We start from the raw sequence: 14,367 nt of genomic DNA, 5'->3' as shown, positions 1-14,367 counted from the left end.
GAGCCCTTTTATCATTTTATTTTGGTAGTTACATGTCTGATTTACAAATTGAATGCACCTGCACAATAGCAGAAACCTTTATAAATCACACATTGATCAAAATGGGAGACTTGATAGGTCCTGTTAAGTACTCCCATCTCAAATCAGGATTAGAGAGGATCTCTACATGTATCAGATTCTAGTTGCATCTGTAAGACTGCTGTCAGACCTGACAGTAGCAGCATAGTAGATCATCCAGTCGTTGTGTTCCCACCCAGGAGCCGGTACATTGAGAGGGGTGCTCCAGCACATTGAGAGGGGTGCTCCAGCACCCCCTGCTGTCGAGATCTTCTCCCTCCTGGCTGACTAGTTCTTTTAGAACAGTCCAAGGCCGTTAAGTTCTATATGCATGACATCTGTGTCCAAACAGGTCAGGGAAAAAACAAGTCAAATGTAATTGTGGTTGTGCTTTTTAAGATGCTCATATTACCTTGAGTTGCTTGCTTTAAGTATTTTACCTTACAAGTGAATTTCCTGTCATGATGATAATGACATTTCCTTGGCATGCTCAACGCTGTGTGTGTGTCCTTGGACAAGTTAAACTCTATTGAACTGAAGAGCGATGGCCCCATGTGGAAGCACTCCATGGCTGTGTTCAACTACTTTGAGGGCCCTGGAGATGGACAGCACCAACCTGGCTCTGTGGATCGAGTACAGCACAATGTCCTACGCCGTGTACTCCTTCACCTCGCGCCAACTCAAACAGTGGAGGACTGAGCTTCCCTCCGAGGTCATCAAACCGGTGCAGTGGACAACCAGTGTACAGAATACTCATATGCACTGTGTTCTACTTTTCTAAACTTCATGGATGTCACTTCTAGTCCTGCTGTGTGTGAATTCATTGTTCAGTAAATTGATCACTGTTGACAGTAGCGGTTTGTTTGTGTGTGTGTATTTCAGATGGAGGAGAGAGACCATGCTGGAGACGTGTTTCGGTGTGAGGGGGATAGGGATGTGGAAGAGTGGTTCATTCACTACATGCTGGGGAAGATAGCTGAGAAACGCAAGCAGCCACCCCGGGAATACATCCAGCTCTACAAACAGGTGCACAGCAGGGGAAACAATCTGTGGACTCAAGTGATTCATTGGTCTGCCTTGCAGACTAGATTTATACAGACAGGGGAGCCCTTGGGCTCAACGGAGCAGAAATCTTCATGGAGGTCAGTACAGTGGAAGAGGGGGAAGGGGATGTGAGTTATAGGGAAACTAGGAAGTCAGAGGTCCGATGAAGCAGTTCTGTCTGTATGTGTTTCCCTGTTACCTTCACTGCCTATTCACCTCTCCAGACCCAGTACTTCCATTCTATAGCGCCATCCTATAGCTTACACTAGAATCACTATGTATCTGTTTGTTTTTCCAGTACATTAAAGGCTGATATTTGACCATTGAAAGATATTGACCATGGCAACCAGCTTTTCATCCTGTGTTATTAACAGCCATCAGATGAAGATCTGATGCTCTCGTCTCTTTCTCTTCCCATGCAGGCCGCACATTATCTGCACAAGGGAGCTGCCAGATACACTACCACAATTCCCCTGACTTGTCTATGGAGGCCCTGGAGGTGCACTTGTTTTAAACCCAAGGGTTTCTAGGTCTAGTCTTTTGTTCAATAATAGATATATAGAGAGAGAGTATAACTCTGTTATTAAAGCTGTGTGACTCTCTGGCATCTCTCTCCCCCTAGCTGTACTTCCATCTGAGCGCCACTCTCCTCAAGCTGCTGGAGTCTGAGGAACCAGACCTGGAGCATGATCTTCTTCAACATCCTGGCTGAGGTGGCCACTGGACCCTTCGCCAGGGGGGAAGCGAAGGGCAGGCCCAGGTCCAACGAAAAGTGAGGGACCTTAGCCTGGGATCTATGCTCTGTCTTATAAAACTCATTCTGTGACTCGACTACAAACCAAAAGGAAAAACATAATTCTCCCCCTCTGGCCCAACCTTTTGTTTTGTCCCCACCCCCTCTCTCACCTCAGGGAGAAGCCCCTCTCCATGATGGACGAGGACTCCCACTGCTGTGTCATCTGTGTGTGATCGATGTTCATGGGGCCTCCCTCCCCTCCAACGCTGCAGGTCTGACGTCCCCACCTTACACGGCCACTCTGGTCGACCACGATTACACCAAACGTAACACCCTCCGGCAGCAGCAGACCAAGCGTAACACCCTCCGGCTGCAGCAGACCAAGCGTAACACCCTCCGGCTGCAGCAGACCAAGCGTAACACCCTCCGGCTGCAGCAGACCAAACGTAACACCCTCCGGCAGCAGCAGACCAAACGTAACACCCTCCGGCAGCAGCAGACCAAACGTAACACCCTCCGGCAGCAGCAGACCAAACGTAACACCCTCCGGCAGCAGCAGACCAAACGTAACACCCTCCGGCAGCAGCAGACCAAACGTAACACCCTCCGGCAGCAGCAGACCAAACGTAACACCCTCCGGCAGCAGCAGACCAAACGTAACACCCTCCGGCTGCAGCAGATGAGGAAACAGTATGAGGAGGAGCTGATGGTACAGTCCCAGTCCTAGACTCTGGTTCTCTGGGGTTGGCCCCATTGTTCTCTGGGGTTGGGCCCATTGGGGCTGGGGAGTAGTGTTTGTTATGAGGATAATCACTATGATGATAATGGCTCTGGTTCCAGTGATGACTCAATTAGCACTGGGTGATTGGGATGTCTTGGGGAATTGGGCAATATGGTATCTCAGGTTATTTGGATATTGTTTTACTGCTCTATAAAAATGCAATAGCATTTAGTTTAGGCAAACCGAGGTGTGAAGGTAGTTTGTCAGAGGGCTTCCTGGCCTGTGTGTGTTAATATGTAGAAGTTTGTGCTGGTCACCCTCTTTTCCTTTATTTCCCTTGCCTTTTGATGACATTGTTTTCTATTGTAACTTCAGCAGAGCTTGAATCCATATGTAACCAGTGTGAAATGGCTAGCTAGTTAGCAGTGCGCGCTAGTGGCATTTCAATCGGTGATGTCATTTGCTCTGAGACCTTGAAGTAGTTGTTTCCCTTGCTCTGCAAGGGCTGTGGAGAGATAGGTAACAATGCTTAGATGATGACTGTTGTTGCTATGTGCGGAGGGCCCCTGGTTCAAGCCCAGGTTGGGGTGAGGAGAGTGACGGTTCTCATCACCTCTTATGAAGCCATTTAGATTGAGAATAGATCTTCTTGGCTTTTGATTTGATAAAGTTTTAGCTTCTAATTTTAAAGACCAATGCAGTCAACTTGATTTTCCTGTTTTTATATATATATATTTCCACTTTTTTAAAAATAATTTATTTTATTTAACCTTTGTTTAACTAGGCAAGTCGGTTAAGAACAAATTCTTATTTACAATGACGGCATACCCCGGCCAAACCCGGACGACGCTGGGCCAATTGTGCGCCGCCTTATGGGACTCCCAATCACGGCTGGTTGTACAGCCTGGAATCGAACCAGGGTCTGTAGTGACTGCTCTAACACTGAGATGCAGTGCCTTACACCGCTGCGCCACTCGGGAGCACCATGAGGTGGGAATAATAATGTAATAATTTCCTTTTTAGTGTGAGAGTTGTTTTAAAAAGAGCCTGCAATTTCAGCCTATTTTGGTGGCCTGCCAATAAGAAAGACTTCCAAACCTCTCTGCCAATAATAGTTGACTTTCAGTTTCCCCCTCCCTTTTCAGATCACTCCCAGACAGTCCTAGCAGCATTCTTGATTGAGAAATTGCTCTTTGCTACAAAGCTATTTTTGTTTCTCATTTGAATTGAAAACAATCACAGTAAGATACTTAATTGTTACCCAGAAATTATTTGATATTGAGATAAACAAGGTCCAGCGCATCCGGTTTTAACTTTTGATTTCATCTGGTTTTTCTGATGACTTCTTACTAATCAAATCATAGCAGGGCAATTATTTTATGAAAGAATGCAAGCTTGCTGGCTATCGCTTTAGACTTGAATATCGATATGTTCTCTGTAAGGTGTGGTGTCTTTTAGAGGGGGTAATGGCCAGTAAAAGAGAGCTCTGTTCTGGACACAGCAGGCTTTTAGTGTGTTGACTCTAGACTCATATGACCAACACAGAGCCACAGGCAAGACACAGCCAGGCTTCCATTGAGAGGTTTTACCTGATCCCAGGGAACAGTTGCTGCATTGTCCTGGCAATGACATTTCACTACAGGTTCACTTGAAACGACTGAGCTCAATTTAAGATTTTGTCACACTGACAGGACACTTATAGAGGGAGGCAGTTTACTTGTCCTAAGCTTGTCTTGATATAAATATTATGTGTCAAGGAACTTTTGGTAGCTATTCTGACACTTTTACCTGGTTTCTGTAATATGCCTCTCACTGTGCAGATTCATTACTAAACCAAAGTCTAGTGCTGCTTGAGTATTACCTGTCAGTTGGAACAGTAGGGAGGGGTGGAGAAGGGGCTGCATTTAGAGTACACATTAATGTCCTCTTTCAAAATACTAGAGTGGGGTGAATCACTCACCTTGTAAAGAGTCATTTCAAATATTCTACTTTACTAGACCTATACTGTCCAAATATAGATGATATTGACAGACAATATAAGAGCAGGGTTAAAAATCCTTCACTATAAAAATGAATTACCAACACAATATGATATCAGTTAATGCACTAATGCAACTTTGCTCTACATTTTAACACTTAACATTGCATGACAGTAGTGTGATGACAGACACAAGCAGTTTACTCTTAACTCCCAATTGTTGTTGGTGAGCTCCTTCACCACAGTGTGTATTCTGCATCTTTTAAAAATGTGCCACATCTGAGTGCACTAAACCTACGTTTAAATTTATGAACCATTTTTAAGAGCATATTTTGGAGGGGAAGCAATCATGTAACAACACTGTACAAAAAAAGTGTGTTTGTGTGTCAGTTCATACTTAGTAGGAAATGAGGCCAGATTTGCCTAATATGTTCCTGAAAAAAGCTGAAATGCAATGTATGAAGCAGTATTCTTAGTAGCTTTCCCTTATAGAAACTTAGGGCTACTTACAGGAATGTACAATTGGCTCTGGTTACCTTTTCTCCAGCATGTCCCATAACTGAAATGATATTCACAGCAGCATTGTGTGTTGTTTACATTGTTGCAAAAACGTCAAGGGTAAACACAAATATTTGCCACAAGTGAAACTGTGTCATTAAATAAATGCTGTTGGTTGTGTATGTTGAATGTAAACTGACCATTCATTACAAATGGCTTTGCAAATTATCTTTGCATTATACTGTAAAAACATCCTTCAGCATGTTGTTTTTCCCCTATGCCCTGTCTAGCTTGAATGTCTGAATACTGCAGCCATATTGCCCATGTTGCCCTGTCTAGCTTGAATGTCTGAATACTGCAGCCATATTGCCCATGTTGCCCTGTCTAGCTTGAATGTCTGAATACTGCAGCCATATTGCCCATGTTGCCCTGTCTAGCTTGAATGTCTGAATACTGCAGCCATATTGCCCATGTTGCCCTGTCTAGCTTGAATGTCTGAATACTGCAGCCATATTGCCCATGTTGCCCTGTCTAGCTTGAATGTCTGAATACTGCAGCCCTATTGCCCATGTTGCCCTGTCTAGCTTGAATGTCTGAATACTGCAGCCCTATTGCCCATGTTGCCCTGTCTAGCTTGAATGTCTGAATACTGCAGCCCTATTGCCCATGTTGCCCTGTCTAGCTTGAAAGTCTGAATACTGCAGCCGTATTGCCCATGTTGCCCTGTCTAGCTTGAATGTCTGAATACTGCAGCCCTATTGCCCATGTTGCCCTGTCTAGCTTGAATGTCTGAATACTGCAGCCCTATTGCCCATGTTGCCCTGTCTAGCTTGAATGTCTGAATACTGCAGCCCTATTGCCCATGTTGCCCTGTCTAGCTTGAATGTCTGAATACTGCAGCCGTATTGCCCATGTTGCCCTGTCTAGCTTGAATGTCTGAATACTGCAGCCCTATTGCCCATGTTGCCCTGTCTAGCTTGAATGTCTGAATACTGCAGCCATATTGCCCATGTTGCCCTGTCTAGCTTGAATGTCTGAATACTGCAGCCCTATTGCCCATGTTGCCCTGTCTAGCTTGAATGTCTGAATACTGCAGCCTTATTGCCCATGTTGCCCGTTTTTCTGTCATTCCTGCCTGCTTGTTTCTGCCACCTGCTTTGTCGTTTATATGCATGTAGATCCCAAGGAATAATGCTGTCACTGGACAAATTCAGTCCTCTCTCAAACAATCCACTGAATGGTGTGACTTGGACCGTGGGCTACTTTTTGACTTGTGTTTTGGTGTTGGCTAACGTTTGCAACAAAGATCTTAACCTATTTGATTGTATTTGAAAGTTATGCCATAGTTAGTGTTTTCTATTGAAATTGTGTTCCGTTGATATGATATAATGCCAAATCAGTCAGAATGTGGTTGGCACCTCATTGGCACACATCCTTTGAGCTAGATGGCAGAAATAAACTACCATGTGCAGGCAGGTTTGCCAGTGGGTGCCAAGCCCTTCTTGCTTAATGCCTGTTTGAAACACGTCATGCTAACAGTAAGCAATCTCTCAGCAATTACGAGGAGTACTATTGTCAAATCAGGAATGGAGCTTTTTTTTGAGTGTTTTAAAACAAACTCCCGATATCTTTTAAGTCACCCCAGAACTTGACATGATTACTGCCTTCCCAGGTGTCCAATGTAGCTGGCATCCCTGAATTGTACTGAACTTAAGTCCCTCCCACAAACTGCTCTTATATCCATCTTCAGGACATTATTGATATGCACAATTTTAGGGGAAACAATTATTCAATGTAAAGGTGTCCCGGAATGAGTTCCACAATGTTCACAACTTCGTCACTACCCCACACTTCTTTTTAAGGGGCAATCCTTCTTGCAACACCTCTATCGGCTACATTTTTGGGCTGGAATTACAGGAGGCCTTTAACAAGTCCCCTGAGCTCCTTTCATAGAACTGTGTTTCCCTCCTGCTAATTTGATTATTGTCTGCAGAGGACTGCAGCTTCTTGCTGAGGTTGCACAATGTGCTTAGGAAGAAGGCAGGCACCTAGTTTTTCATTGGCTTGGGTGCTGACTAAGGTCTAGTGCTTTTTATGTTTGTACGATTACTATAATGGCTCTCCTGCTGATGATACTGATGTGTATAGAGATTTTACACTGCTATGCACACTTACCCCCTTTCATGGGATCTACATACCTATTTTATTCCTGAATGGTAACCTTAACAGCTTTGTGATTGATCCCTTGAGAACCCAGAGGATGGTCCATGGGTGTGACTGGCACCCAGGCCAGACTCAGAGTTGGCCACATGACCTGTGTTTGTGACTCCTGGCAGAACGCAGTCAGGACAGCGTGGTGGTGACGCTGTCGGACTCCAACTCCACCCAGGAGACCTTCACAGACCCCGCCAGCTCCCAGGACAGTAGCCATGTTCAGCTTCAGTCTGGGAAGGGCAGTGCCTCTTCATCTGAGAACATCACCCCCATCAAGGAGGGCCAGCCTACAGTTGAAGACATAGGTGGATTTTGTTTGCATTTCCATTACTGCATTTCAGGATAAAACATTCTACCCTTTATTATTTCCTAAATGGGATGTTCTTTAGTGATATTGTGGAAGTCAAATGTTGTGTTTTAGAGAGGGTAGGACATATTGAGACTGGATCATGTTAATGTTTGAAAATCTCCTCTTTTTAAACCCTGAATTCCTCAAGTTCACGTGGTTGGAAAAAAGCAACGAGGACGGTACCGTAAATCTTGCTGGAAGACCAAGAAGTAGTAGACACCATGTCAGTGACAGTACCTGAGGCTGATGTGCTAAAGCCAACCATGGATCCCTGCTCTCATCCACTGCCTGTTCCATCCACCTGACCAAAGGCCTCGTCCACTCACCAGGACCCCCCAGAGATGGTTGAGGTGCCCAAGGCCCTCCCTACTGAGCATTGTCGCATGCTGTTGGACGTGTGTGTCCGTAGTGTCTTCTTCTGCCTGAGCTGCTTCCCTCAGCACGACAAGAGCCTCTACCGTCTGGCCTTCTCCATCAACAGCAAGACCCAACAGGTTAGTTTGTCCACCCTCCCTCCATATCATATATGGTTCGCTAACATTCATTCACAGAATGTTTTGACAGAATATTCGCCCCTACTCTTATCATCAGTGGCATTTCCTGCAATTAACTTTGACATTTAAAACCCTCAGATCTGAAATCATGAATCTAGTTTCCACCATTTCCTCAGGTATGGTATATTGGTATTCAAATAGATGGTGTTTTTCTAAGAATTGCATGTCTGTAGTTTGTTTGGCTTGGACTCTGACTTCCTCTTATCAATTGTGCTAGTTTGCCTGTGGGACTGTGGGGTTAATGTGACCGTATAGTATAGTAGGTGCTGAAACAGCAGAGTGTGCATTGGACACAAGGCTCTGTGTGCAGAGGTGTGCGTGGGTGGCAGCAGCACAGTGCTCTCTCAGCCAGGTTTGGCACAGCTAGACTGTTAAGTGTCGTGACACCCTACAGTCAGCACTTTGTCAGTCAGACCCTCATATGGGACTGCTGATCCCAATTCAATGAGGTTGGGTTAACCCATTTCCAGGGCAGAGTTTTGGTCATTTAATAACAGACTAGTGAACTGTTGCTGTTCTCTTTTTTTATTTTTTATTACCTATTGAGACTGTTATGTAGCTGTTCTCAGAGCATGCTTTTCATATTTAGATTAGGATTCTTTCAGTCAGGTAGACTGACCTGGGCCCCTGACTGGCTGTAGTTTACTGCCCCAGTGTTTTAGGCTTGACAAAAATGGATAAAGCATCTCAATCACAGAGCACCTGTTTTAAGAAGTGAGTCCTCAAGGTAAGTGAAATAGTTGGTTCCGTATGACATTTCCTTTTGGAGCTGAATGAAAAACAAGGAGTTGAGCTGTTCTGCTAAATTGTCAAGTAACTACCTACGGCTCAGCGTTACAGACCAGAGGCAGCATTGTGGCTGTTCAGGTCTATAGCCCTCTTGGTTAATAAGTGACAACCCTGTTTGTTTTTCACGACAAATCCTACTTCTTCTGGGGTTTGAATTACAAGCTAATGTTATCGTACGTTTCTCAGCGAATACTATGGGCTATGGGTTATTATTGAGCAAATTCCACGGTAACAAAGTGATGCGGAGTCATTTTATTTTTTTCAACTTTGCAATCATTGGTTTTTGTTTGGTTTATATTTTAAAGTGAAAAATCTGAGTCTCAGCATCACCCTGTTACATTGATTTGCCCTATTGTAACAGGAATGTGTGGTGGATGGATAGTTGAGAAATTAAATAGCCTACCTCTGATTCCTTTGTGCAGAACCTTTAAAAAAATTCTGATGGCTTTCAGAAATTTGTCATTAAATATGATAATTTACATCTGTCCACAACACTTGACTTTGGTATGGAACTTCATGTACAAGGCCTTCCCTGCTGAAACAGATGTCTGCTGAGCTTTCCTGATAGCTGGTCCAGGAGAGATGCCAAATTCCTGGACCAACTTTATTGATATGATACATTATTGAAACCCAGAAAATAACACTGACGTGACCCTGTGGGAGAATCATAGTTGTACGAGGGTGAACTGCACCCTACTACTAAAGCCTGTTTTGCTCCCAGAAACAGTTAGGCTAAACCTGCATTGGCTGGGACCGTCAGTGTGAGACTCATTAAGGAAGTCAGGGATTGGCAGGAGGGCCTGTAATCTCCGATCATTTGGCACTGGGTTTTTACAGCTCAGTGGCTAGAGTTGGCTTTTCAAAAAGGCAGTGGTGGAAATGTCTTGTCAGCGATATGTTCTATCTGAATGGCCATTCCACAGCCTAACCCAACCTCTCCACTATCTAATAAAAACATCAGTGCTGATTTAAAAGGAGTACCCCTTGCATGTCAACAAATTAACAGTACAAAGTGACTGTAGCTGAAGTCAAACTACAGTTAATGGCCATTGGAGCTGCTATGACAGAACAAGGTAACAATACAGTGATGTTAGGTACTGTAGTGGATGATGCATCTGAAAATGATTGATTCAATGACGCTTGTGGTATGATGTAACATTTTCACCTTTTTCTTTGTCTCGTGTTTGTGGTTTGTGGTCTTCCTCTTGAGGGGCATCCCCCACGTTTTCTGAATTTTTGTTTTGTTTTCACAGAATCTGCGGTGGCCACGTGATGTGTTGCTAGGAAGCAGTGTCCCATGGCAACAGCTGAAGCATATGCCAGCACGAGGACTTTTCTATGAGGAGAACAAGACAAACCTGTTCATTGTAAGTTCCACAGTTCACCAAGCCAGCTCCGCCATCAAGTTTCTGCTACCCTGGCTGGCTCACCTGGCTAACATTACTATGCACTAGTCCTGGTTGTTAGTTTGTTTGTTAATATTGTTTTTAAACAATGACCGATAGCTTGGCAAAATCAGGCGGCGGTTCCAATATCCTTTTGCAATAATGGTCCTTATCCTTGATATTATACCAACTATGGGGGTATGTAATCTCACTGAGACCTACTTTCCAGGTCTCTGATAAATATAGGCTATGGAAAATTGTATAATTTGAACTTTGGTTATTCATACATGCGTGTGTGTGTGTGTGTGTGTGTGTGTGTGTGTGTGTGTGTGTGTGTGTGTGCAGACGCAGAGAGTCGGGTAGAATCCATTGTGTTCCATGATGCACTCCTGTGTACACTCGAATGATGGCATTATTATCATGCATGAGGGTTTAAGTTAACCCCTACTGTCTCCACCACCTCGTCCTCTAATACCCAACTGTTGAACTTTTGGGGCCAGTTTTTCCAACGGACCAACACCCATTTTTTTTTTAAATTTCATTTTCTCTCTTTTGATTCCTGAATCTCCTTCACGTGAAAGACGTTGTCTTTACCCAAGCGTACCTTCTGTAGTTCCTTCTCATAAGCTATAAGCTCCCCATCCATAATCTTTTTACTTGTAGACAGGGGGTATATGTGGTAGACAGGGGGTATATGTGGTAGACAGGGGTATATGTGGTAGACATTCGGTAACTGTGAACAATTCATCGCTGTAACCTTGCTCATATTTTTTGTCAAACACACCTCAACTTGGATATACCTACCAAGTCCCCCACTATGAATTTAAAATCAATTATTTTCTTACGATGAAGGGGAACAAACCATTCAGATTTTTAAAGACCTCGGAGGGTTCCATCCGCATACTCTTATGGTAGTTGTAACCCTTTACTAAATCTTGAACAATATCGATATATCTGTGTGTTGTGAGCTGTAAAGTATTTCCACATCCTCTCCTTCAAATTTCTGTTAAAGCTGTTCTGTGAAAGCTGTTCAACAACTGAAGCTTTCAAATCCGAACCTGTAGTAAAATGTACGATATTGTGCTTTTTCATGAGTTTCTGAAAAGTATTATTAAAAAGATAAACTCAGTCAGTCGGCACTTTCTTGGGTGCTCCTCCTTCCTTTAAGATAGTCAAAGGCCCGGGTCACCTCTGCCCCAATAATGTTTTTAAAGACCCTTACAAATGCTATTTTAGAGAATGTCTATAACCGTTAGCATGTAGCGATTTCCATTTTTATCTGCAAGAGCCTGCATGTCACACAGATCTGCCTGAAACTGGGCAAGGGATGGTTAGGAATTGTTTTCGCACAGGTTTATGCAGAGTGTAAGCATCCTGTACTGCTCGCCATTCATTTCACTTGAGCAGCGCCTAACCTGCTACCTGTTTCTTCGGCTATAGCTCTCTGGAACCTCTCCTTCCCCCATAAGACCCTGGGTTAGAGGGGGTATAATAAATGTTTTTCAAAATCTGCTCCGCCATCCTTCTTGCCTCTCTGATGTACAATAACATTAATGAGCCCCTTTCAAATAACGACGTTTCATTTTGAATTTTATTTTTGCAAACATCAAGTATTACATATGCAGACTAATCAGGATACGTAGCAGGATATTAGAGCCTGTTTACTCAGCGACACATGCATGCAACACCTTGTGTACTTGGTTTACATTTACAGGCTTGTGTCTCTGAATTTTTAAAACACACACATCTGTTATATAAGTATATAAACAACAAATATGACACATGTTACAATTAAATGGTGTTTCAAACAAATAAAGTAAAATCTTAGACAAGGATGTTTCTAGTTCTTCAGAATCATCCAGTTGTGTCCATTGTAGACTCTCGCCCGTTTCTTACATGATTCATGGTTTGCTCCATTTTTAGCACACTCTGCAGTAGTAGTATTGTGGGTTGTGTAGAACGATAAATTGTTCACTTTATTTTCAATAATTTGCTGCATAACATTTGTAAGTTCTCTCAAAAGAAAAAATGTATTTATTCTCTAACATCATATGCATATAGTTACCCATTCCTTTACATTTAAATAAAAATATATTAATTATTACTCGTTCTCTTGGTTTATTGAGCCAGAAAGTCACCACATCAGCCACCAAAGCTTCCTTGGATTTGTTTTTGTCCACCAGTGTGTGCCGGATTTCTTTGAGTTTCTCGTGGATGTAGATCATCTCCTTCAGTTCATGTAGGAAAGCCTTGGTTACCCTGTAACTCTGGGAATAGATGGCACAAGACCCATAGACTCCAGGGCTCTGACCATCGGTGGTATAAAGCGGCTGGACCACAGTCTTTTCACCAGCTCCTCAAAGTGGTTGAAGAAGTAGTGCCGCGGTGGGTCGTATAAACACGGAGGTCGTCGTTGGATGGGATGACTGATCTCACAACTGTGGCATTGTTCTCTTATATACTCTCCAATAACCACATCTAAAAGTGCAGCTACAGAGGCCTTGATGGTGTCCACAAAAAGAGTACTGACCACCACATCAAACACATCCTCAGGCGGTGTACATGTCGGGGGGGCTTGCCTAGGGGGAGTAGAATGGAGGGCTGCGAGGCAGAGTTCTTAGGGTCTGGTTTACCAGGACTCGATACGTCATGTATGGTATATGAATATCCATGGTACATGCTGAAATGATGAACCGGTGGCTTTATGGTCACCCCTTTTATTGTTGAACCACTCCTTTGGTATCGGGGCGTGGTTAACGTAGCAGCCGCTTACTTTAGTTTTTTCTTCTGGATGAACCTTCTTGGGGTTCCTTTGAATCATAATCCTTAGGATTCGTAGATATCATGCACTTCCTTAGCTGAACAATGCTCTGCCATTGTTGGCTCTGTACAAAAAGAGCATCCACTAACTCTAACATTTTCAATTCCATTATATCCCAACTTTTAAAAGGAATAAGCATATGCAACCTAAAATCCCCACTCAGGCCACCATCACTGTTTTCGTTGCAGATTTCCTCGTTGCTGATATAGAACTCCACGCATCCACATGGAAGTCCATTCTTTCTTTGTATATTCACCCTATGAAATATTCTTCCTGAGGAGTCAGGGGCACCTTCCCATTCGGTCTCGTAGCCCGTGAACAAGCTATACCCCTTTGATAACTCTGTTCGGGACACACCACCTGGCGAAACACCTGCCAGTCTTCAAGCCTGTAGTCCTCTCCTAAAGTCTGGTCTGTATATTCTTCTCCCTCAGCAACAGTATAGAGTTTCACTCTACAGGCCGGATAATCAAACAGAACTCCATAACTGTCTATTAGACATCACTTGAGCTTTCAGCGCAGTTGTGGGCGGTATTTGGGTTCTATACATGTTTAGAAACCTCTTTTTTGGCGCATCGTATAGTGATGCTTTATAATCGGACCTTTCTCTATGTTTCAACCGAGGCCCTGCTTCCGTTGTTACGGTCATCACGTGTGTGTCACTGATCACAAAATCCATGTTTAATTTCTTTAGTGGTTTATCGTGGTCGCTTGTTTGGTGTTCTGGGGTTTATTTATAATGCGTCTTCCCCCACAATAACTCCGGACATTCCTGTTTCATAGACAACAACCCTAAGGTCACTACAACAGGGTGGGGGCCATACTCTTTGAAATGTTCAAACACATCCCCCAGTTCAACGAGGTCCCTACACATCAATCATCATGACAGTGCATCTGTTCCTTTGAAGCTATCAGGTTAAATAAACACCCTCCCCCTACCGTGAGAACGGAAAGGAGGATGTCCTGCAGGATGCCCATATATGGGCATACACACCTGACCTATCAAGTAGGATCATAAATCACACGTTTGACGTGTGCGGTCTACTGTATTCTCTCTGAGGTAAACCGCTGATTTAATCAGACAAATAGTTTTGGGGTAAGTCAAAGTCACAGTGAATAATTTCAGGATGACCCATAGGATGGCAAGAGGACCTCATTACATGAGGATAAAGGGATGTAAAATCTACATCCTATTGTCTCATAGGGTTGCGCTACATACCG

At 43.7% G+C, this 14,367-nt stretch overlaps 1 pseudogene; it reads left to right on the top strand.

Annotated features, from left to right (window-relative positions):
• Positions 1-14,367, top strand: part of LOC135513618 (calcineurin-binding protein cabin-1-like) — an 83,272-nt pseudogene that overhangs the window by 10,517 nt on the left and 58,388 nt on the right.

This window comes from Oncorhynchus masou, chromosome 25 (genome assembly GCF_036934945.1).
Source record: "Oncorhynchus masou masou isolate Uvic2021 chromosome 25, UVic_Omas_1.1, whole genome shotgun sequence".
NCBI lineage: Eukaryota > Metazoa > Chordata > Actinopteri > Salmoniformes > Salmonidae > Oncorhynchus > Oncorhynchus masou.
The sequence above is the reverse complement of the archived record's forward strand: the minus strand, read 5'-3'. Positions and strand labels throughout refer to the sequence as shown.